Source organism: Rhinolophus ferrumequinum, chromosome 14 (genome assembly GCF_004115265.2).
Source record: "Rhinolophus ferrumequinum isolate MPI-CBG mRhiFer1 chromosome 14, mRhiFer1_v1.p, whole genome shotgun sequence".
In the NCBI taxonomy this organism is placed as follows: domain Eukaryota; kingdom Metazoa; phylum Chordata; class Mammalia; order Chiroptera; family Rhinolophidae; genus Rhinolophus; species Rhinolophus ferrumequinum.
Genome location: NC_046297.1, coordinates 34,497,968 through 34,517,597, shown reverse-complemented (window position 1 = coordinate 34,517,597; position 19,630 = coordinate 34,497,968).

The window sequence follows — 19,630 nt, the reverse complement described above, 5'->3', positions numbered from 1 at the left end:
CTAAAATGTATTTCCTTTCTGATAATGTTCCTGGTTCCGTCACTTGGTATTATGCTTCATAATGTGCTGCGTGCAGCAATTTTGTCATCGCTTTGGGTCATCCTTGCTCACAATTGGTTATTTACTCAGGGGCTTTTGAAATTATTGAGTTGACACATCTGTCAGATGGCAAAAGCAGAAATGCTAAAAGGTCACTTGGAGAGAAACCAGCTGCTCCAGACAAACCTTTCTGCCTCCAAATAGCACAATCATTACAGCCTGGCAGATGGGGCCTCCACTTTCATTTCAGTCACTCCCCTTGCCTTCAGGTATTTAGCTACACTACCTCATTGCCAGGTCAGCCAGGCCTCCTTGTAATTACCCACACAATAGGCATCTTTCAGCTTAAGAATAACAGCTCCATTTTCTCTAAATAGGAAACCAGTTTCCTCACAGATATGAGCTACGGAATGTTGCCACAAATTTTCCTATTAACAGATTTGTTTCGACACTGATAAGTATGTTTCTATTACTTCTGCAGCCTTCATTACACCTTGAATACCTAATGCTTGGTCTGATTTAACAGTTTGGAGGGTTTTGAGGGTCTCTGACAAGATGTCTTCTAGAGGGTGGGTCTGGGATTCCCTTTCCCTTTCACCTAATCCTTCCTCATCTTCACCTCAGTCACCTCTGTGTGCCTCTGAGGATTTGTTGGTGTGTTGGGAGGAAGAGAGTCATAATCATTTTTCTGGTTGAGGGTCTTCCCTTTAACTTGTAAAAAACACATCTGTGAAGCACAATAAAACAAAGTGCAATAAGACAAGGTTTGCATGTATTATCAGCAGTGAGGTAAAAGTTTGCTCTCTGTCATTAGGAATACTTCAGTGGATAAGTTCAAAAGGCACTTCATTGAGATACATGCATGAGGCTGACTGGAAAGAGGTATGAGCATTGCCCTGTAATTACAATTCGTTCTAAAATCATTAGATACTAAGTAGATCACATGACCTCAATATGCCCTTTCAGCTTACTGGGGCTTCACACATTAATGATTGTGAACCTTGAGACTTCACTTGGGAAATGCTATCAATGAGCTACAAACCAACAAACAACAATAACAAGACCTTCAACAATCCTGTTACTGGGAAATGATGTTGAACCTCAGCTTTTTGTCTTTTCAAGGAATGAATTCAATCAAGAGACAGAATTTTGTACAGAATAAAACAGACAGAAAATTATTAGTAAAAGAAAGTACACTCCAAGACATGGAACAGGCTGACCCAAGAGAAGGAAGCAGCTTCACCTTACATTGCATGAAGGCTTTTATTTCTATGGGTAGAATTGCCTCCCTCTCTCCCTTCTCTTATCTCTCTTTCTCCCCCTGAGGTGCCTAGTCCTATGGTATTTAGCAATGCATTTCTTTGATTTAGGGGCATGTGTAAACACACCCCTTGGTTTGGAGGCATCCCCTTGGGGTATGTGTAAGCCTGGAATCCTGCTGGGCAGTTGCAAAGTGTATTGACCCAAGTAGGAGCTACAACAAGGCCTTTCAAACTGGGGCTAAATTTCTCTTTCTCCTGCTCATTTCTATCTATCTATCTACCTACGCTATCAACCCAATATCATGGGAACCCATGATTGATGCCCTAAAAATGGATGACTTCCCTTTAGTTTTTCCCTGACCTGCTACCTTGCCAAATAGTCTCCAATTTCTATCTTTGCATTTTCTTCATTCTATCTTTTATTCTGGGAGTTAAACAGGGACTCGGAAATTGGCTTTAGGGTCTGTGAGCTCCAAGAGTAACTGCGATTAGCAGCAAAAGAAGGGGCTCTATGCATTGTCCCTCCATTATCCTACAAGAATTCAAAAAAGTTTTGTTATACACCATAGCCTGAGTCTAGCTGTAAATCAGGAAATGGTAAGAAGTTCAGAAGTGAGGCAACCTGTGTCAACATGACCTAATTGTTCTAGGATATTCTTCCTCAGTAAAATAAGACTTTGTTTCCTTCAGGAAATACGTGCAAGTTAGTTTATCTGAACAAAGAGTTTGGTTGCATGGGAAAGCAGTTCTATCAGGATGACAGATTGCTCATTTAAGCAGACAGTTTATTTATCACTATTTGCTTTAAGAAATGACTGTTGCTGTATTCACCAATCCTAAATTACTACGTCATAAACTTTGTCTAATCTCAATTAATTTTCCACCTTGAAAGACTCTTCCTTAAACCAGATCAGAGAACCCTGTAAATGTCCTCTTATATTCTCCTTCTTGTGAGTTATAACTAAGATGCTGTCAGGATGTTGTTCTCCATCATTGAAGTAAGTTAGCTAAACTTAGTTTTGATCAATCAACAGGTGTTTCTGGTGGTCTTTTGGGGGGACTTGATAATCACCAAAATGTACCAGTGTTCATTCATGCAACAAATCACTACAGGAAGAGAGAATACCCTGTAGAGATTCCAGGAGAGTTCTGATACAGCAGTAATATAGAACATGGGTGATGAGCATAGGTCAAAAATAGATTTGAAGCATTTAAATATTATACAGGGGTTCGTACAGTTATATATATAGGGAAACTGTTAGAAAAATTGACTTCCTGTGATTAATGGGACAAGATTAAGAGTCATTACAATTTTAATATTAAGGAACAAATGGTCTTACTTTGAGATCACCAGCTGTTGAAATCTGGAGACACATTGGATTCTTAGGAAGAAAGGACATATTCTGAAGCTATGGTAGAATGGGAGAACCTAAGTGATATGGGCGTGGGATCAGGAAAGACTATATGCAGGAGGTAGCTAGTATTTGGGGTGGGTCTTGAAAAATAGATAGAATCTCTGTGTGTGTGTTTGTGTGGTTATGTGGAGGTGGGTGATGAGGACATTTGGAATAGAGCAAGGTGAAAGAGGCAGTATAATGAAATGGTTAAGAGAATGGGCATATAATTCAGAGGCCTGCATTTGAAGCCTAATTCCACCAATTAAAATTGTGCAGGTGATTATGGGCAAATTGCTTATTTTCTCTGTCTCATCTATAAAATGGGAACATGATACTTATTAGAGTTGTTATAAGGATAAAATGAAATAATATATGTAAAGTGGTTAGAAAATTATGTGGACATAGTAAAGACTCAATAGATGCTAGCTATTATCATTTATTATTATTGTTATTATTATTATTATTATTATTATTATTATTATTGGTTAATACAACAGAGAAGAGGATGAAAAGAAAGCTCGGATATTCTGGGGAAGACTGAAGCTTCAGCTATGCATACAAGAATAGTAGAAAACAATTCTGGAAAAAGTTGGTGCCAATTATAAAAAGCCTTGAATTTAAAAAAAATTATTCAGTAGGCAGAGGGGAGTCCATGAATGATTTTTGTATAGGGGAATGATGTGATCAGAGCTGTGCTTGTGGTACAAAAGTTGGAAGAGAGGAAAGATAAGACCAAAGTTATACTAGAGACCAATGAGCTAGTTATAGAGACTAAAGATAGAGTGAAGTAAAGAGGGCAGTGTTTCTAATACTGGAAGGAAAGAATAAATTCAAGAGAGTATAGAGAGATTTTGGACTAAAATTTCCTTTTGTCCATTCAACTCAAGCTAAATAAATCAGCATAGTGCTCTAAATCCTTAATCTAAAACATATCAAATGAATTTTAGTCACAAGTTTAAAACTGGCTCATCATGGTAGTGTCACAGTTCATGCTATGACCCTCTCTGCTTTCAAGAACACTGGGCATGTGAAATGAATTCATAGCAAAAGCACGGGGCTAGTGCATCTGAACTTTGTCTATTCCATAATATACACAGGGTGACAAAAATGTGCACACATTTTAAGAAAGAAAAACTGTTTAAAATTGTAATACTCAATATATACCGGTAACAAAAGATGAACACAAGTCACATTTGACTTCTGCAATTACAACAGATGCTCAAAGTGGTTACCATCAGTGTCCAGACACTTCTGATTACAGCAAACTAGTGCTTGAGCAATGTTTACCAAAGTGTCCACTTGTATAGATTGTTTTGGCACCCCTGGTATTTATATTGACTAAGAAGTAACTGTGGGATTAGGGCCCTTTCAGTAGTAGACTGTGTTGTTTAGTTTTATTTCAGTTCTGCAAATTCTAACATACTCTAACTTTTTATCATATGGGTAGCTAAATTTGAAGCCTCCCCTTCCTTTTGAATTCAGATCAATTTAGGAAGAAGCATTAACAAATCCACTGAATATAGTATTTTTTAAATCAGTTCTTGCCAGTGTTTTATCTATTGGTATTCACATTTATTTAATTAGTAGGCTTTAATTTGCACTAAGCGGAAAAGCCAGGATTCATAACAAGCATCAGGTAACACTAATGTTGGCCTAGTTTGTTGATCTGTGTTAATTATCAGGTAACTTGGCTAAATAATAAAGACATTCACAGACAAGGACAAAGTGACTTTAAAAATCTTTCTTTAACTAGGCCTCATTTCCTTACAACAGTCTAGCAGCTTTTAGAGCCACAATGTGTTATTTACAGTGGCTCTTGTTAGAGATTCTAGTTTTAGATGGAGGAGGAGAATTAAGGACCCAGATGTAAGGTCAGGAGATACAAAGTAGAATTAGTGGAAGCTACACAAGAGAGGAAAATCAGCTTCAAGGGTTTGGATGGTATTTAGAAAGGCAACAGAGAACATAATATGTTTTATTCTTAAATAATTAATCGAACCTTTGAAAAGGCTGAGAACAATCTAGTTAAAATCCAAACTACCTTGTCATGCAGGGTGTCATGGGGGGGGTCTTTGGTCCTGCTCCCCCCATAAGAACGCAGGATATGGTGAGGCCAAAAAGGAACACCAATGGAGCCATAGATAGAGGAGTCATACCATTATATTCTTGCTGGCGGCTGGGTTGGAGACATAGAAAACAGGATCCATATGATGCACAATCTGCCGTCTGCTTCTCTGCCAACCAACCAACCAACCAACCAACCAACCAACAAACCCCTTGCTAACTGCAATCTGCCATGCTAACTGCAATCCGTGCTTGCCAGCCACCATCCGCTGCTAGCGTAGCCATGGCAGTTATATTAGTGGCCAATGGCTCACTGGTTACAGCTGACGGCCAACTAGCCACAGCTGATGGCCATCCGATCACAGTTGATGGCCATTTACTACCCAAGCTAGCGCCTTTCCACTTGAGGCCGGGAGCCTGGAAACTGCACTCCTGTCTCTGTCCCCACACAGCTTCAAAATTAATCAACAAAAGGTAACTGTCTGCTCTCAGAATTGGGATCACATTGTGTATATAGTGTGGGTTTCTGACCTTTTCTTACATACTGTGAAAGGATTTTTTTTCCTATAGTGTCAGGTATTCCTAAAAAAACACTTGCCTAACTTTACAATTAAATGGAATAAATCATAGGTTGTACTTTAACCTTCTTATGTAAGGAGGGAGATGGTAAATAAGATCAGAGAAGATAGAATATCTACAGATGGTTTAGTGAAAGTACCTATTACAGAAAGGAAAGAGGTAGCCCCTCTCTTATTCATTCATCCTGGGAAGCTAATATAAAATGATGCTGGGAGGGCAAGGTATGAAGCCACACTAACCTGATTGACTCTTATTTTCTTTTCTCACTTCACAACTCATTTAGTCACCCTTTCTAAGTTAGGTTTTAGAGTTGTTAAAACAGGAAAATATGCTCTGTGGGACAAATTTGTTCCCCTAATAATTTTGGACAGTTCATGAGCTAAGACTGTTTTTACATTTTTAAATATTGTAAGTATCAAAAGAAAATGTTTTGTGACATATTAGAAATATATGAAATTCAAATTTCAGTGTCCTTAAAGTTTTAATGGAACACAGCCATGCCATTCATGTAATCTGTGACTGCTGTACTATTACATTGGCAGAATTTTGACTGGATGGCCTGAAAGCCTAAAATATTTACTATCTGTCCTTTGTAGCAAAATTTGTCCACCCTTGCTATAGAAAGTGAATTTTGTACTCAAATCCACACATTTTCCTAGAATTTTAAAGTAATTCTAAGCTCTTAATAATAACAGTCTGATGTTACAACTGGATCCATTTGTTATTTACTAGTTTGTTTGAAATGATTTATCCTTACTAATAAGAACATTACAACCTGGACTAAATTCTCATGGCAATGCTAACATGTTAGAGTCTTCTGCCTCACTTCTAACTTGCCAGTACTATATATTATCACTCAATTAGGATCACTCATTAAGAAAAAAACAACTTTCATTAGTTATTACATTAAGCTGAGAACGAAATTTTAAACATTATGTTAATATAAAAATGGTATGATTTTAATGACTTTGCAAAACACCTTGAGAGATCTTGGATAATAATGAAAACTGAATGTGTAGTGGGTAACACTGCATGTCAACCAGCTGTTTGTTCAAACACACATTCACACGCTAGAAGTTCAAGTTACCTGCAGATTATACCATTATCTCTCTCTCTCTCTCTCTCTCTCTCTCTCTCTCTCTCTCTCCCTCCCTCTCTCTCTCTCTCTCTCTCTCTCTCTCTCTGTCTCTCACACACACACACACACACACTCAACAGCTGAAGTCCAAACTGGCTACTCTATGGACAGAAGTGATTGTTGCCCATGCCATTCAGTATGTATTTTCATAATATGTGTTAATTGAATTGACTTGTATACCAGCTTTTGCCTTTGATTAATTATTTATTAAATGTGGAGAGCGCAAAGATTTCATGTTTAGCATGTAATAAGCACTTAATTTGTGTTACCTGTTATTATTATTATTAGTAGTATATTGTTATTAGCCATAATGAGTATATCTCTAGATACGATTTTTTTGTATTGGGGAATGTTGGGGAGCAGTGTGTTTTTCCAGGGCCCATCAGCTCCAAGTCAAGTCGTCGTCCTTCAATCTAGTTGTGGAGGGTGCAGCTCAGCTCCAAGTCCAGTCAGCATTTTCAATCTTTAGTTGCAGGGGGTGTGGCCCACCATCCCTTGTGGGAATTGAATTGGCAACCTTGTTGTTAAAAGCTCATGCTCTCACCAACTGAGCCACCCAGCCGCCCCCAAGATAACATTTTGGATACCAGCTAATAGACTGTTATTATTGACTCTTAGTGGCACAACTGGAGAATATACCAGAGATTAGAATTCAGCTTGTGATCGTGTGACTCCAATAAGGTTTTTGTCGTGCGGGGCAGCCTGCGGGTTCTCTGCTCCCACTCCCCACATCCTAGCAGGATATAGCTAGGCCAAAAAGGAACACCCACGGAGCCATAGGTAGGGGAGTCATACCACTATAGTCTCACTGGAGGCTGGATTCACACGATGTGCAACCTGTTGTCCGCTTTTCTGCCAACCGACGGACTCCCCTCGACTCACCAACAGTGCAGCTGCAACACTTATATCAGTGGTCAATTGGCTAACCTGCTACAGCTGATGGCCAACTAGCCATAGCTGATGGCCATCTACTACCTGAGCCAGCACCTTTCCACATGAGGCCGAGAGCCTGGAAACTGCTCTCCGGGGCTCCATCCCCACAGTTTTGCTATATGTAAGACCAAAACTAAGATATTTTCATGGTTCATTTAGAGCAACTGAGGTAGAGTTTTGACAGAGGTTAGTTGCGGAGAGCACAACCTGGGGCCCAATAATTGAATTTGGCCAGCGATGTTTTAATTAATTAATTAATTAATTAATTATTACTCTTTTTTTTTTTTTTTTTTTTTACCAAAAATTGATTTGAATACTTTTAGGGAGGGCTTGTTCTCTCAGGCTTGCCATAGTCTTTACTACTCCCCATTGCTTGACGTTTTATGTGCCTTACCCCTGGAGGCATTTGAATTTTTAACCTTTGATTGCAAACATTGTTGAAAAATCCATTAGAAAGGTGTTTTAAGGGGCTTGGATATGTATGTGTTTGTGAGTGTGTGTGCATATATAGGTAAATAATTAGTTTTGTTGCTAGGTTTCAGATTTTCAAAATAATATAGTTAAATAAAGCATCCCAAATAAAAATAACTTAAGGTAAATTCTGTAGCACATTTCTGTGTTTGGTAGTAAAAAAACAATTCTTCCTCTCCTTTTTTTATAATGTAGTCTTCTATTTATTCTAATATAGTCTTACTCTTACTATTTTACTATGCTCAAAAATAAATTCAGAAGGCACCAGATCATAGAAAGCTGGCACTTCTCTAAAAATGCATACATCCTTGGGTTCCATGAATTTGCTCTTCTGATCTGATGGTATTATAATTCTCTTTAGGGAAAGAGCAGAACATTTTCCTGTCCAGAGAATTTTGAACCCAGCCAGAGTAAATGAATGTCCTCTGGCTGAATGATGAGTCTTAGACTTATTATGTAGATACCTGTCCAGTAAATACTAGTTAGACACAGTCCTTTTGCTCTCCAGTGGCTCTGGACTAGTCTGATTTCTTTTCCAATTACCTATTGTGAAATATTCTGAGAAAGTGACTTGATTACCTTGGAGTTCCTAATGCTAAAAGAAGAAGTTGGCTTGAGCTGGACATGATATGAAGGTTGGAAAGAGAATTTTTAAAGGTTTACATAATGGCTTCTGTAGCCAGAAACCATAGAAGAAATAGTACTTAAGAGGGGAAGGAAGCTGTAAAAATGAAATATGGACAATGACAGTGGTAAGACAATCCAGGAACACACCTACCTCTTATGTGGAAATGGCCCCTTTTAGACAAGAATGTTGCTGACCAAAAGTCAATGACAGCCATGTGCTGCTGTGAAATGCATTACCAGGTGGTTTTGTCCTTGTACAAACATCATATAGTGCATTTACACAAACCTAGATCGTACAGCCTACTACACACCTCGGCTTATGTAGTATAGCCTATTGCTCCTAGGCTACAAACCTGTACATCATGTTACTGTACAAAACAACAGAAGATTAAATCAAGCACAAGAGAAAATGATATAACCAAGAGAGGTGGTAAACATGAGATGTATGAGTCTGTTACCAGAGTAGCATGGCATACTCTTTTTATAGCAAACTCATTTTTTAACAAGTAGAAAAAGTACACTGTAAAATAACAATAAAAAAGTATAATATAGTAAATATATAAACCAAGAACATAGTCATTTATTATCATTATCAGGTACTATGTACTGTACATAATTGTGTGCTATACTTTTATATGACTGGCAGCACAGTAGGTTTGTTTACACCAGTGTCACTACAAACATGTGAGAAATGTGTTGCACTAGGTCACTGCAACAGCTACAACACTAGGTGATAGGAATTTTTTACTCTATCATAATCTCATGGGACCAACTATGTATATGTTGTCTGATGTTGACCGAAACAGCCTTATGTGGTGTATGACCGAACTACCACCCACCTCCATGTGAAGACTTGAACTTTTGTTTCTAAACTTGGTTCAGCTCCTGCCCACTTGCTTTCAAATCTCCCACTTTAGTCAAGACTTGTTGAATACTTGTCTGTCTGTTCTTTAGTCTGCCTGCCACACCTTTCCCTGTCTGGCCTCATTCCTTTCCACTCTGTATTGTAGAGAACCAACTTTGGATCATGGACTGTGCAAAGCTTTGAGACAGATAAAAAGCTAGCAACCTGTACTTTTTCAAGGTTTATAGTGAAAGGAACAGAGCCACATGTAGGTACTAACATATAGATAAATACAAAGAGCTATGGGAAAATGAAAGAGAACTCTGTCCCTGATATTTATATAGCAAAATGTATTCACAAACATTATTTTGCCACATCTCCCCATTTTTCTATGATGCAGGCAATATTCTCTTTGGAAGGTGAGGAGAAGGAAGCTTAAACGTGAAAGATAAAACAATGTGTGGAAGATTTAAAAGCCACAGGTACATTAAGATTGGGGGGGAAAGCGCCTAAGAATATGAAAAAGATTCTCTTCTATGTTTGAAACAAAGGGAGAACAAGTAAGCCCATTACTGGAGGGTTTAATGTTAACATGATAGAGGGAAATTGAAATTATTATAGTCCTGTTTGACTTCTATAGTCTCTAAAAAAGAATAAAAATACATCAACTTTCAAATTTCCTGAAGAGATACCTTTGATAAAACAAAGCAACTAGGGAAACAACTATTTAGAGGAAAGAGAGCAAAAATGGGATATTTCTGAGGTTTTTAGGGGTCTGGTTTAAGACAGATTTTTCAATATGAAGGCCAGATTGGGACTTGGCAAAGTTCATGATATAATTGTTTAGGATTGATGGCATGATAGATTTCAAAGGATAAACAGTTGTGCAATGAGTTTGATTGGGAAGCCAATATAGAGTCTATATGACATGGCTCCCTGACATGCTACTGACCCCATTTTATGATAATTTCTACCATCTGATTCTCTCCAGCCATCTGGTGTCTTGAATTCTACTTCCTTTATTCCTCAAGGTAAGATTTGTCCTTCCTGCTGCCACGCTGGGACCTGGATTCTTATTTATAAATCACTGCCCCTTCTCTTCATTGTAAACTTCTCCTCTTCCATTGGTTCTTTGTCTTCAGCTTTTAGAAAGACTCAGGTGTAGTTCATTTAAAACAACCCCTTCTAAGGACTCTATGTCATTTTTTAAAAAAATTACACTTCTCAGAAATAAACTCAGTTAAGAGGAACATAAAAACAACAACAAAAACAACTCCTCGTAAACCTGATGGCAAACTCTAGCTATTGCCAATGTCTTTCTTCTCCTTCATAGCCCTGATTTAGAGCTATATTTATTCATGCTCTATCCTTTTTCTATTACTTTTATTCCTCATCCCCCTAAAATCATGATTCCACACCACCTCTCCACAAAACTTTTTTTTTCATTTCATTGATGACTTACTTTTTGACAAAACTGGCTCATTACTTTAGTTTTCATTTTCTCTGAAATTATTTTTAACATTTTTTTCCTCTCTGGCCTCCATGATAGTACTTGTTCTGATTTCCTTCCTTTGTGGCTACTCCTCAGTTTTCTTTGTTTTCTCTTAACTGCCTAAATGTGTTTATTCCATAGGAATGAGCTTCCCAATCAGCATGAAATAGTAAGTTCTTGCTGTGGGCACAGCCCCTGGGCTAGTTGCCTGCAGACTTGAGCTGCCTTGTCTGTTTACCCAATGGGCTGCACAAATATCCATGTGTCCTGATATGAAAAAGGCTGGAAAGCATTGCCCAGTGATCTCATACCCAGTCCTCCCCATTTTATATTCTAGATACTATTAGTGGTCTTTGTCATTCAACTGCTCCGTATAGGAAGACAAATTATAAATCTCTGTCTCTAGGAATCATTTCTTTGTTGAGTTCTATATCAACTACAATCAAATCAAACACCTCTTCTTGAATGATCCTCAAAATTAACATGTTCAATATTAAACCTTTAATTTCCAATCCTGTTCCTCTCAGTGAATATCACCAACTACCTACAAATGTGGAAGTAATTCTTACTTCTTTCAATTTCATTACTCTCACATCTAATCAACCATCATATCTTGATGTTGGTTTTGTTCTGTTATATCTAGTCTTTCCTCATCATTACTCTGATGCCACTTCAGTTCTAGTCTTTATAATTCTTTGCCTGAACTACTGTGGTAGATCTTATTGTTCAAAGCCTTTCAGCTCTTCCTTATACTTCCATTCCCTGTGATGACCCTTCTGAGAGGATTATACATCTCTATCTCAATGAATTCAGACAGTATGATCTAGGATTTGATTTGACGAAGGAAATGTGAATGGAAGTTACTCAAAGTTAGCCAAACTGAAAAGTTTGAGGACAGAGTCCTCCATACTGCTAGTTCTGCTTAAAACTTCTAAAACCAAATAGTTAGTGTTCAATTGCAAAGTTATGGGGAAGAGTCTACATAAGACCACCATTACTTCTGACACCTAATGCAAGTTCAGGGGTTCCCTAAACCTTCAGGTTTGATATTTGCTAAAAAGACTCAAAGAAATTACTGAAAGCTATTGTACTCATGGTTACAGTTTATTACAGAAAAAAATATACAGGTCAAAAGTAGCAAAAGGAAGATATGCACGGAGCAGGGTCTGGTAGGTTTCCAAATGTAAAGCTTTCATTGTGCTTGGATGCTTCATCCTCCCAGAATCAATGTGAGACAATATACATGGAGTATTGTCAACCAGAGAAGTTCACCTGAACTTTGAGTTCAGTGTTTTCATTGGGGCTCTATTACATAGGCATGATTGATTGATTGATTGCTCGTGTGGTTGAAACAAAGTACCTATACTAAGTCATATGGTTTTCTTTATGACATAGCTAACCGCCACCCTAAGACAACTGAGTATGGCTGGCCCCTTCCTGAGGTCATGTAGCCAGCCTTTGCCCTAAATAAAAACATTCCTATCAGGTAGGACATAGATTACCTCCTAGAAGCCAGTGGCAAAGGTCAATCTCTATTTGGACAAAGGCAAATTCTTTACTACACAAAAGTGAAGTGGATCACTGCTGAGCAGCAGCTTCAAACACCAGCGTGGTATTTGCTATATTTCTTTCCCCTATGTCATCTGACTTGCAAAGTACTAGGTGAATTAGCTTGGATCTGGAGTGAAGATAATGTATAGCTGAGTTGCAGCTGACCCAACATGACCATGTAACATGAGCAACAAGTAAACCTTGGTGTTTGTAGACCCCTGAGATTTGGACATTGTTTGTTACCACAGCATTACTTCTAAAATGGGAACAATTTATGGATGAAGCAGCTGGCATCTGTCTTTCCCCCCATTCCTTTTTGTTGTGCTTTGATCTGCTGGACCTGACTGAGACCATGCATCATGGAAGCCTGTGCATGGAAGTCACCAGTAGTAAAAAGACCAAGAAGCACAGACTTCTAACAGGCGCAATCAGATTTCTGCTTGCTGGGTTCCAGCTTCTCAACTTGGCCACAAGCTGCTTAAATCAGGGGCAGTTAGGACCTTCTTTTCAGGGAGGGAGGACAGAAGCCTACCACATTCTCCAATCCAGCTTTCAAAACAATAAATCTGATCAATGATTTTGATTCTCCTCTGGCTACTCATGTCTGCCCTCAAATGTTAAGAACCTAGAACCTAGAAAAAGAAAGATGTTTGTGTAACACCCCCAACACTGGGCACCAGGGAAGTCTAAATACGCTGACATCAGTACTTGCTGGTGGGCAGGACTAGGGCAAATACAAACTGATAGTTCAAGTAATCTCATTGTTAGTTTAATTTTAAATAAAGAAGACTATTTCATGAACAGAAAATGGACAATGATCTTCTTGCTATTAAGGTAGTCAAGATGGAACTAGTGGGGTGTTCCAGGAAAGAATAAACAGTTTGGTTTCATCAGTTCAAGTCGTATTCAAGAAAGGAGTCAGTTAATGGATGAGGCAGTTGGCATTTTCAGTGAATCTGAGGCTGTCATGTGCATAGCCAGAAAAGCCAGAAAGTGGCTGATGGGCTGGCCACGACACAGATTATCAAGAGGATGAGAGAGCCTCTGAGAGAGGAGCTGGAGTGGTGGGTGGTTCTGAAGAGGAGGCCAAGAGTCTACAATTGATTGAGGAGGTAAAAGGACAAAATGGTTGAAGCAGTTCACATAAGAATTAATTCCCAGGGAAGCAGGATACTTAGCAAATTGTCTCTTTTTCTGAACTGACAGATATGATACGAACTATAGTAATACAACTCAAAGGATGAGCAGTTTATTTCCAGAGGTACTTTATTTACTAAAAAGTAAGTATCACTGAGAACCTGGCTGGAAATATCTTTTCATTTACTATGTTCTCTGCCTACCTAGCCTTTAATAGAAAACAAGCCAAGAAATATTCTCAAATAAAACAAAAGACCATACAGCAACTCATGAGTTCCAGAGGAACATTTATAATAATAACCGTAGACAGAAGGTCATTCAGGGATTGTGGTCCCCAGGCTCTTTGCTGATGTGGAATAGAAGAGTACTGTGCAACCTGGGATCAATGCTACCTATAAAGCAGGAGACTCAAGGAGAAAGAAAATGTGGAGAGAAAATACCCAAGAGAAGGATTTTTTTCTTATGGGTAGAGAGACCTTTCAGGAAGTATGTTGGGCAATTCATTAACTTGTGAGGAGCTACAATTTACTTCCTTACTTTTTCTTCTTCAGCACCAAACCCACTTCTGCTTCTGGCTCCCCAACCAAAGTAACCACTCCCGAGCAGAGACCAAATTCAGAACTGCCTCTAGGAACATATGATAGTTTTGCAAAACTTTCAGAGGACTGATAATGACAATGACAGGACAGCCATAATGAAATAAACACATATAGAGTGGCTGTCTTCTCTTCAGGTGACAATCTTCATTGGCATGCTTCAGACTTGGCACATAACATATATCTTCCTTCCTTCCTTCCTTTTGTTTTTTACTGAAAGGTAGAGAGAGCAGTTCCTGAGGTAGTTGTAGTGGGTTTGAAGCTATCAAATGGCTCACATGTCTCAAAATATTCCCTCTCCATGTTTGTTCTAGAAATCTGAAAGATACTTTTCATACCATTAAAATTCCTTCAGTGTAGAGGAAAAACTATTTCATAATGTGACTGCTGCCTAACCATTGTGCTAGATCCAGTTAGATCTGGGACAGAAAAAAAATTCCTTCACCAAAATCCCCTTAGAGACTGTCTGCCCAACCCCAGTGTCCTAGTTTGTGCTAGTTCCTGGAACAGGCTGTTGCCCCACCCTGGGCAAGTATGATAGATGATTCCCCCTTATCTAGGACACCTCATGCCCCAGTATCCCTCACAACACTGTCCTGTCCTATATAACCCCTTAGTGCCTGCCACACATGACAGAGGATATCCATGGCCTCTCGCTGGCCCAAGATGTGCCTCATATGCAAGTTCCCTTAATAAACTCTTGATGTAATGATAAAGTTGTCAGCCTCTTCCTCTGGTCTCAAGGCCCCAGGAAAATTTCCCAACGACTTCCTTGTGTCTTTGGCTAAGCTAAGCCATGGGGCATGGCATTGTCTGGTGAAAGTTAATGCAAGTGCTAAGTACAATGCTGTTGGAACACCTCCTTCTTCTCCTTGGCATCATCTCTGTGAGGAAGCCCTAGGGAAATGGAGCACAAGGTGGGTAGGTATTGATGGGTAAGCTGAGGTCTAGAATATGAATGGAGTCTTGTAAGGAACTGGTGAGGATGGTGGAAGCCTCCGGTCAAGCCTATGGCTACCTGAGGACACAATATGTGCATGTATGTGCATGTTGGAAATATAGAAAGGAGATGAAGAGTGATAGATGAAAAGGGGAGAGTTTGTAATTTTTGTAAGTAGTAAAAATTTTCTACTTCACAATTTTTAAATTTCTTACCTGGAAGTATTACTTATATCTTGACCATGCCCCTTAACTTATAACCTTTATTTCTAGTGGTTCCTCTAGGATTTGTGTGTGTATGTATTTTTAAAACTAATAAATTTTATTTTTTACAACAGTTTTAAATTTACAGAAAAATTGATCAGGTAGTACAGAGATTCACCATACAAGTTCCCCCACTTCCCTTAAGTGTTTCCTTACTATTAATGTCTTGCATTAGTGATGCATACTTGTCAAAATTAGTGCAGATATTTACACATTATTAATAACTGAAGTCCATAGTTTATGTTGTTTCATTCTTTGTTTTGTATAATTCAATAGATTTTGCCAAATGTATGATGTCAAGTAACCACTACCATAGTATCATACAGAATAGTTTCACTGCCTGAAAAATCCCTGTGCTTCACCTGTTCTTGCCACCCCCAAAATTCACTGTTTAATTGAATATAATGGTGAATGTAATCGTCAATTAGGTCTATATATGGGAATGTGATACATGAATATACTAGTGTGTAAGCATATGTGTGTATATACAAACATGCATACACACAATCTTGTATTTAAGTGACACAATGCCTTCTGGCTGCTTTTAAACTACAGTGGTACCTCGGTTTTCGAACATAATCCATTCTGGAAGACCGTTTGAGTTGAGTTCTGAAATGTTCAAAAACTGAGGCACGGTTTCCCCATAGAAAGTAATGCAAAATGGATTAATCCATTCCAGACCTCTAAAATCAACCCCTAAAATTGCAAATTTAGCATGGATTTTACTATCTAATGATACCATAGATCCATAAAGTTTATGGCGTTAGTAAACCAAAATGTTCGATAATGGAGGCATTCGAAAACCGAGGTACTACTGTATGTCCAATCTGGGGGGCTTCCAGTCAAAATGGTGAGGTAGATAAATGCTGTGTTTGCCTCCTTTCCTGACCACATCAAAATTACAACTAAACTACAGAACAACCATCATTGAGAACCCCTGAAACCTAGTTGAACAGAAGTCCTACAGCAAGGGATATACAGAATAAAAAAACACATCAAGATTGGTAAGAGCGATGAAGATGCACAACGGCTGGTCCCACACCAACATGAAGCAGTTAAAAATCAAGAGGGATATCTCAGCTCTGAAGGTCCCTGCTGAGGTTTGAGGGGTCCCAGCCATACATCAACCTACCCAGCCCAGGGTTCCAATGCTGGAAAAAGAAGTCCCCATAACTTCTGGCTGTGAACACCAGCAGAGATGTGACTGAGTGAGATGAGGACTGCTGGAGTCCCAGGTGTTCCTCTTAAAGGGCCTGTGCATGGACTTCCTCACTGATGGACTCACTTGTTCTGAGCTCTTGCACTGAAAAAGCAGCTTGAAAATGCAGAGACATGTAGGGAGAAATTGAATAGTCTGGCTTTAGGTCGAAAGCTGGAAAGGCAGCTTTCTCCCAGACAGAAATGCTGGCAGAGGCCATTGTTCTTTTGTTGAGCCCTCCCCCATCCCACTGTGAAGGCAGGTGCCATATCTGAGTCTCCATCAACTTGGTAAACACCATTAACCCTACCCTTGTGATTCCTTGAGGTCCTATCCCACCCAATTTGTAAGCCCACACAAGTTGCTTCCAGTGGCTTATCCATACAAATGGCCTGTCTTGGCTTATGCTGCAGACTTTCCTAAAATCTCTCAAATGTTCACAAACCCAAACAAGCAAAATCTGTCCTCGGTATGCCCCGTACCTCCTGTTGAGATGTCCCAAGCCTGGAAAATGAAGGACCCAGTAATTCTACTGCTGGGCATTTATCTGAAGAAACCCAAAACATTACTTTGAAAGGTCATGTGCATCCATATATTCATTGCAGCATTATTTACAATAGCCAAGATGTGGAGGCAACCTGGTGTCCTTCAATGGATGAATGGATAAAGAAGAGGTGGTACATATATACAATGGAATATTACTCAGCCATAAAAAAGAATGAAATCTTGCCATTGGCAACAACATGGATGGACCTAGAGAATATTGTGCTGAGTGGAGTAAGTCAGACATTGAAAGATAAATGCCATATGATTTCACTTTTATGTGGTATCTAAAGAACAAACAAATTAACAAACAGAACAGAAACAAACTCATAGATAGAGAGAACATTTTGATGTTTGCCAAATGGGAGGAAGATTGAGGGAAATGGGTGAAAAAAGTGAAGAGATTAAGAAGTACAAATTGGTAGTTACAAAATAGTCATGGGGATGTAAAGTATGGCATAAGGAGCATAGTTAATAAGATTGTAATAACTATATAAGGTGTCAGATGGGTACTAGAATTATCACAGTGATTACTTCATAAGTTGTATAAATGTCTAATCACTGTATGGTACTAATATAATATTGTATGTCAACTGTAATGGAAAAATTAAAAAAAATATTTAAAATAAATTTTAAAAATATAGGAAGAAGCTTTATATATATATATAACCTTTATGCTTCTACCTTGTGTCTACAGTGTTTTCTTTGACAGAACAATGCATTATTATCATCTATCATTAAAATCATGAAAAGTCAAACTTATCACCTTGTTACTATCATCATGATTCTTACAATGTCTTTGTAAAGTCTGGATGTCATGGCAACCAGTATTATATATCAGGATCCAGTGCTGCTGAACTTATTCTAATAAATCAGACATAATTGACATATATACACTATAATGAATTAAAAGTTATTCAAGTGGAATGATTTTATATTGTGGGACATTAAGTCATTAAATTTACTTGTCCTGATTTTCCTTCATGTTGGTATTCTTGTTTAGGTTTAAAAAAAGTTACATTTTCATATCAAGTGCTTTAAAAAGTACCTCTTTTGGATAATATGTTGTGGTTCAATGCATTCATTGTTTGTTTTCTGCTTTTGACAGTTAAACTTCTGGTAGGTTTAGGTTGGAGGAGAAGGAGTTATAAGATGGTCTTTCCATTCTTTAATTTTATTTTTTATTTTTTGCCATCAATAAATGTACTTGTTTTTAAAAAATCCAAATGCTGACATTTCCCAGAAAATTTTAATTCTTATTTATAATCATTATAAAGTTGAACTGCTGAAACTTGTTCACTGAAACTTTTGACTTGCATTAATGCTTTGTCCCCACATTTATATTAAAAATTCACACACAAACGAAGGTAGAAAAACTGCCAATACCTGATTTCTGTCCCCTATTTTTCCACTTGCAAATCGTATACTTAGGTATCTTTAGACCCCATGGGGGAAAGATAGCTAATATTCAGAACTACAAATGACAGGAAAAAGAGAAATTTTGTTTTTTAAAAGAATGAAATGTTTTCCATCTTAGTGGATTCTTAAGCACATTCTCCACATGTGCTTAAGAATGTGGCGTGCTAGCTGGATGTCTTTTGGAATAATTGTTACACGTTTTGCATGGATAGAGCATAAGTTGGTGTCTTAAAAAAGGCCAACCAATTGGCTTCACTTGCCTCCTGCAAAGTACCAGTAGCTACACTCTGGGAGCACAGATGTGTTTTGAAGTCCTGAGCAGTTTCTCACACCAGATGCTGGAAGGGAAGTTTGAGAATAAGACGTTCAGTGGACTTCTGATAATGCCTAATTTCATGGAGGGCCATGAAATGATGAGGCCTGTAATGATGAGGTTTCTTCACCCCTCCAGTAGAGGGCACACTATTGTGAGCGGCTTTTGTAGCCTGTTGCTTTCTGGGTGATTTACCATCTGTCAATTTGTGGACAGTCTGCTTTGTATGAGCCATGGTATAGATTCCTCCATACTTACCCACCTTCTCCTTCGGCTGGAGCTCAATAAGCTAGAAGCGGCACTGGCATTAGAGAGTGATGGCCTAAAATGCTTTTTCGATTTTTCAATTACAGTTGACATACTATATTATATTAGTTTCAGGTGCACAACACAATGATTAGACAGTTATATAACTTAAAAAGTGACCACCCTGATAAATGCAGTACCCATTTAACACCATACATAGTTATTACAATACTCCTGACTATATTTCCCATGCTATACTCTACTTTTGAATGACTATTTTTTATACCAATTAGTACCTCTTAATTCCCTTCCCCACTTCACTTATCCCCAAACATACCCATATGGCAACCACTAAAATGTTCTCTATATCTATGAGCTTGTCTCTGTTTTGATTGTTCATTTATCCTGTTCTCTAGATTCCACAGATAAGTAAATCATATGGCATTTGTCATTCTCTGTCTGATTTACTCCACTCACCTCAATACCCTCTAGGTCCATCCAGGTTATTGTAAATGGCAAGATTTCATTCTTTTCTTTGGCTGAGTAATATTCCATTGTATATATGTATCACCTCTTCT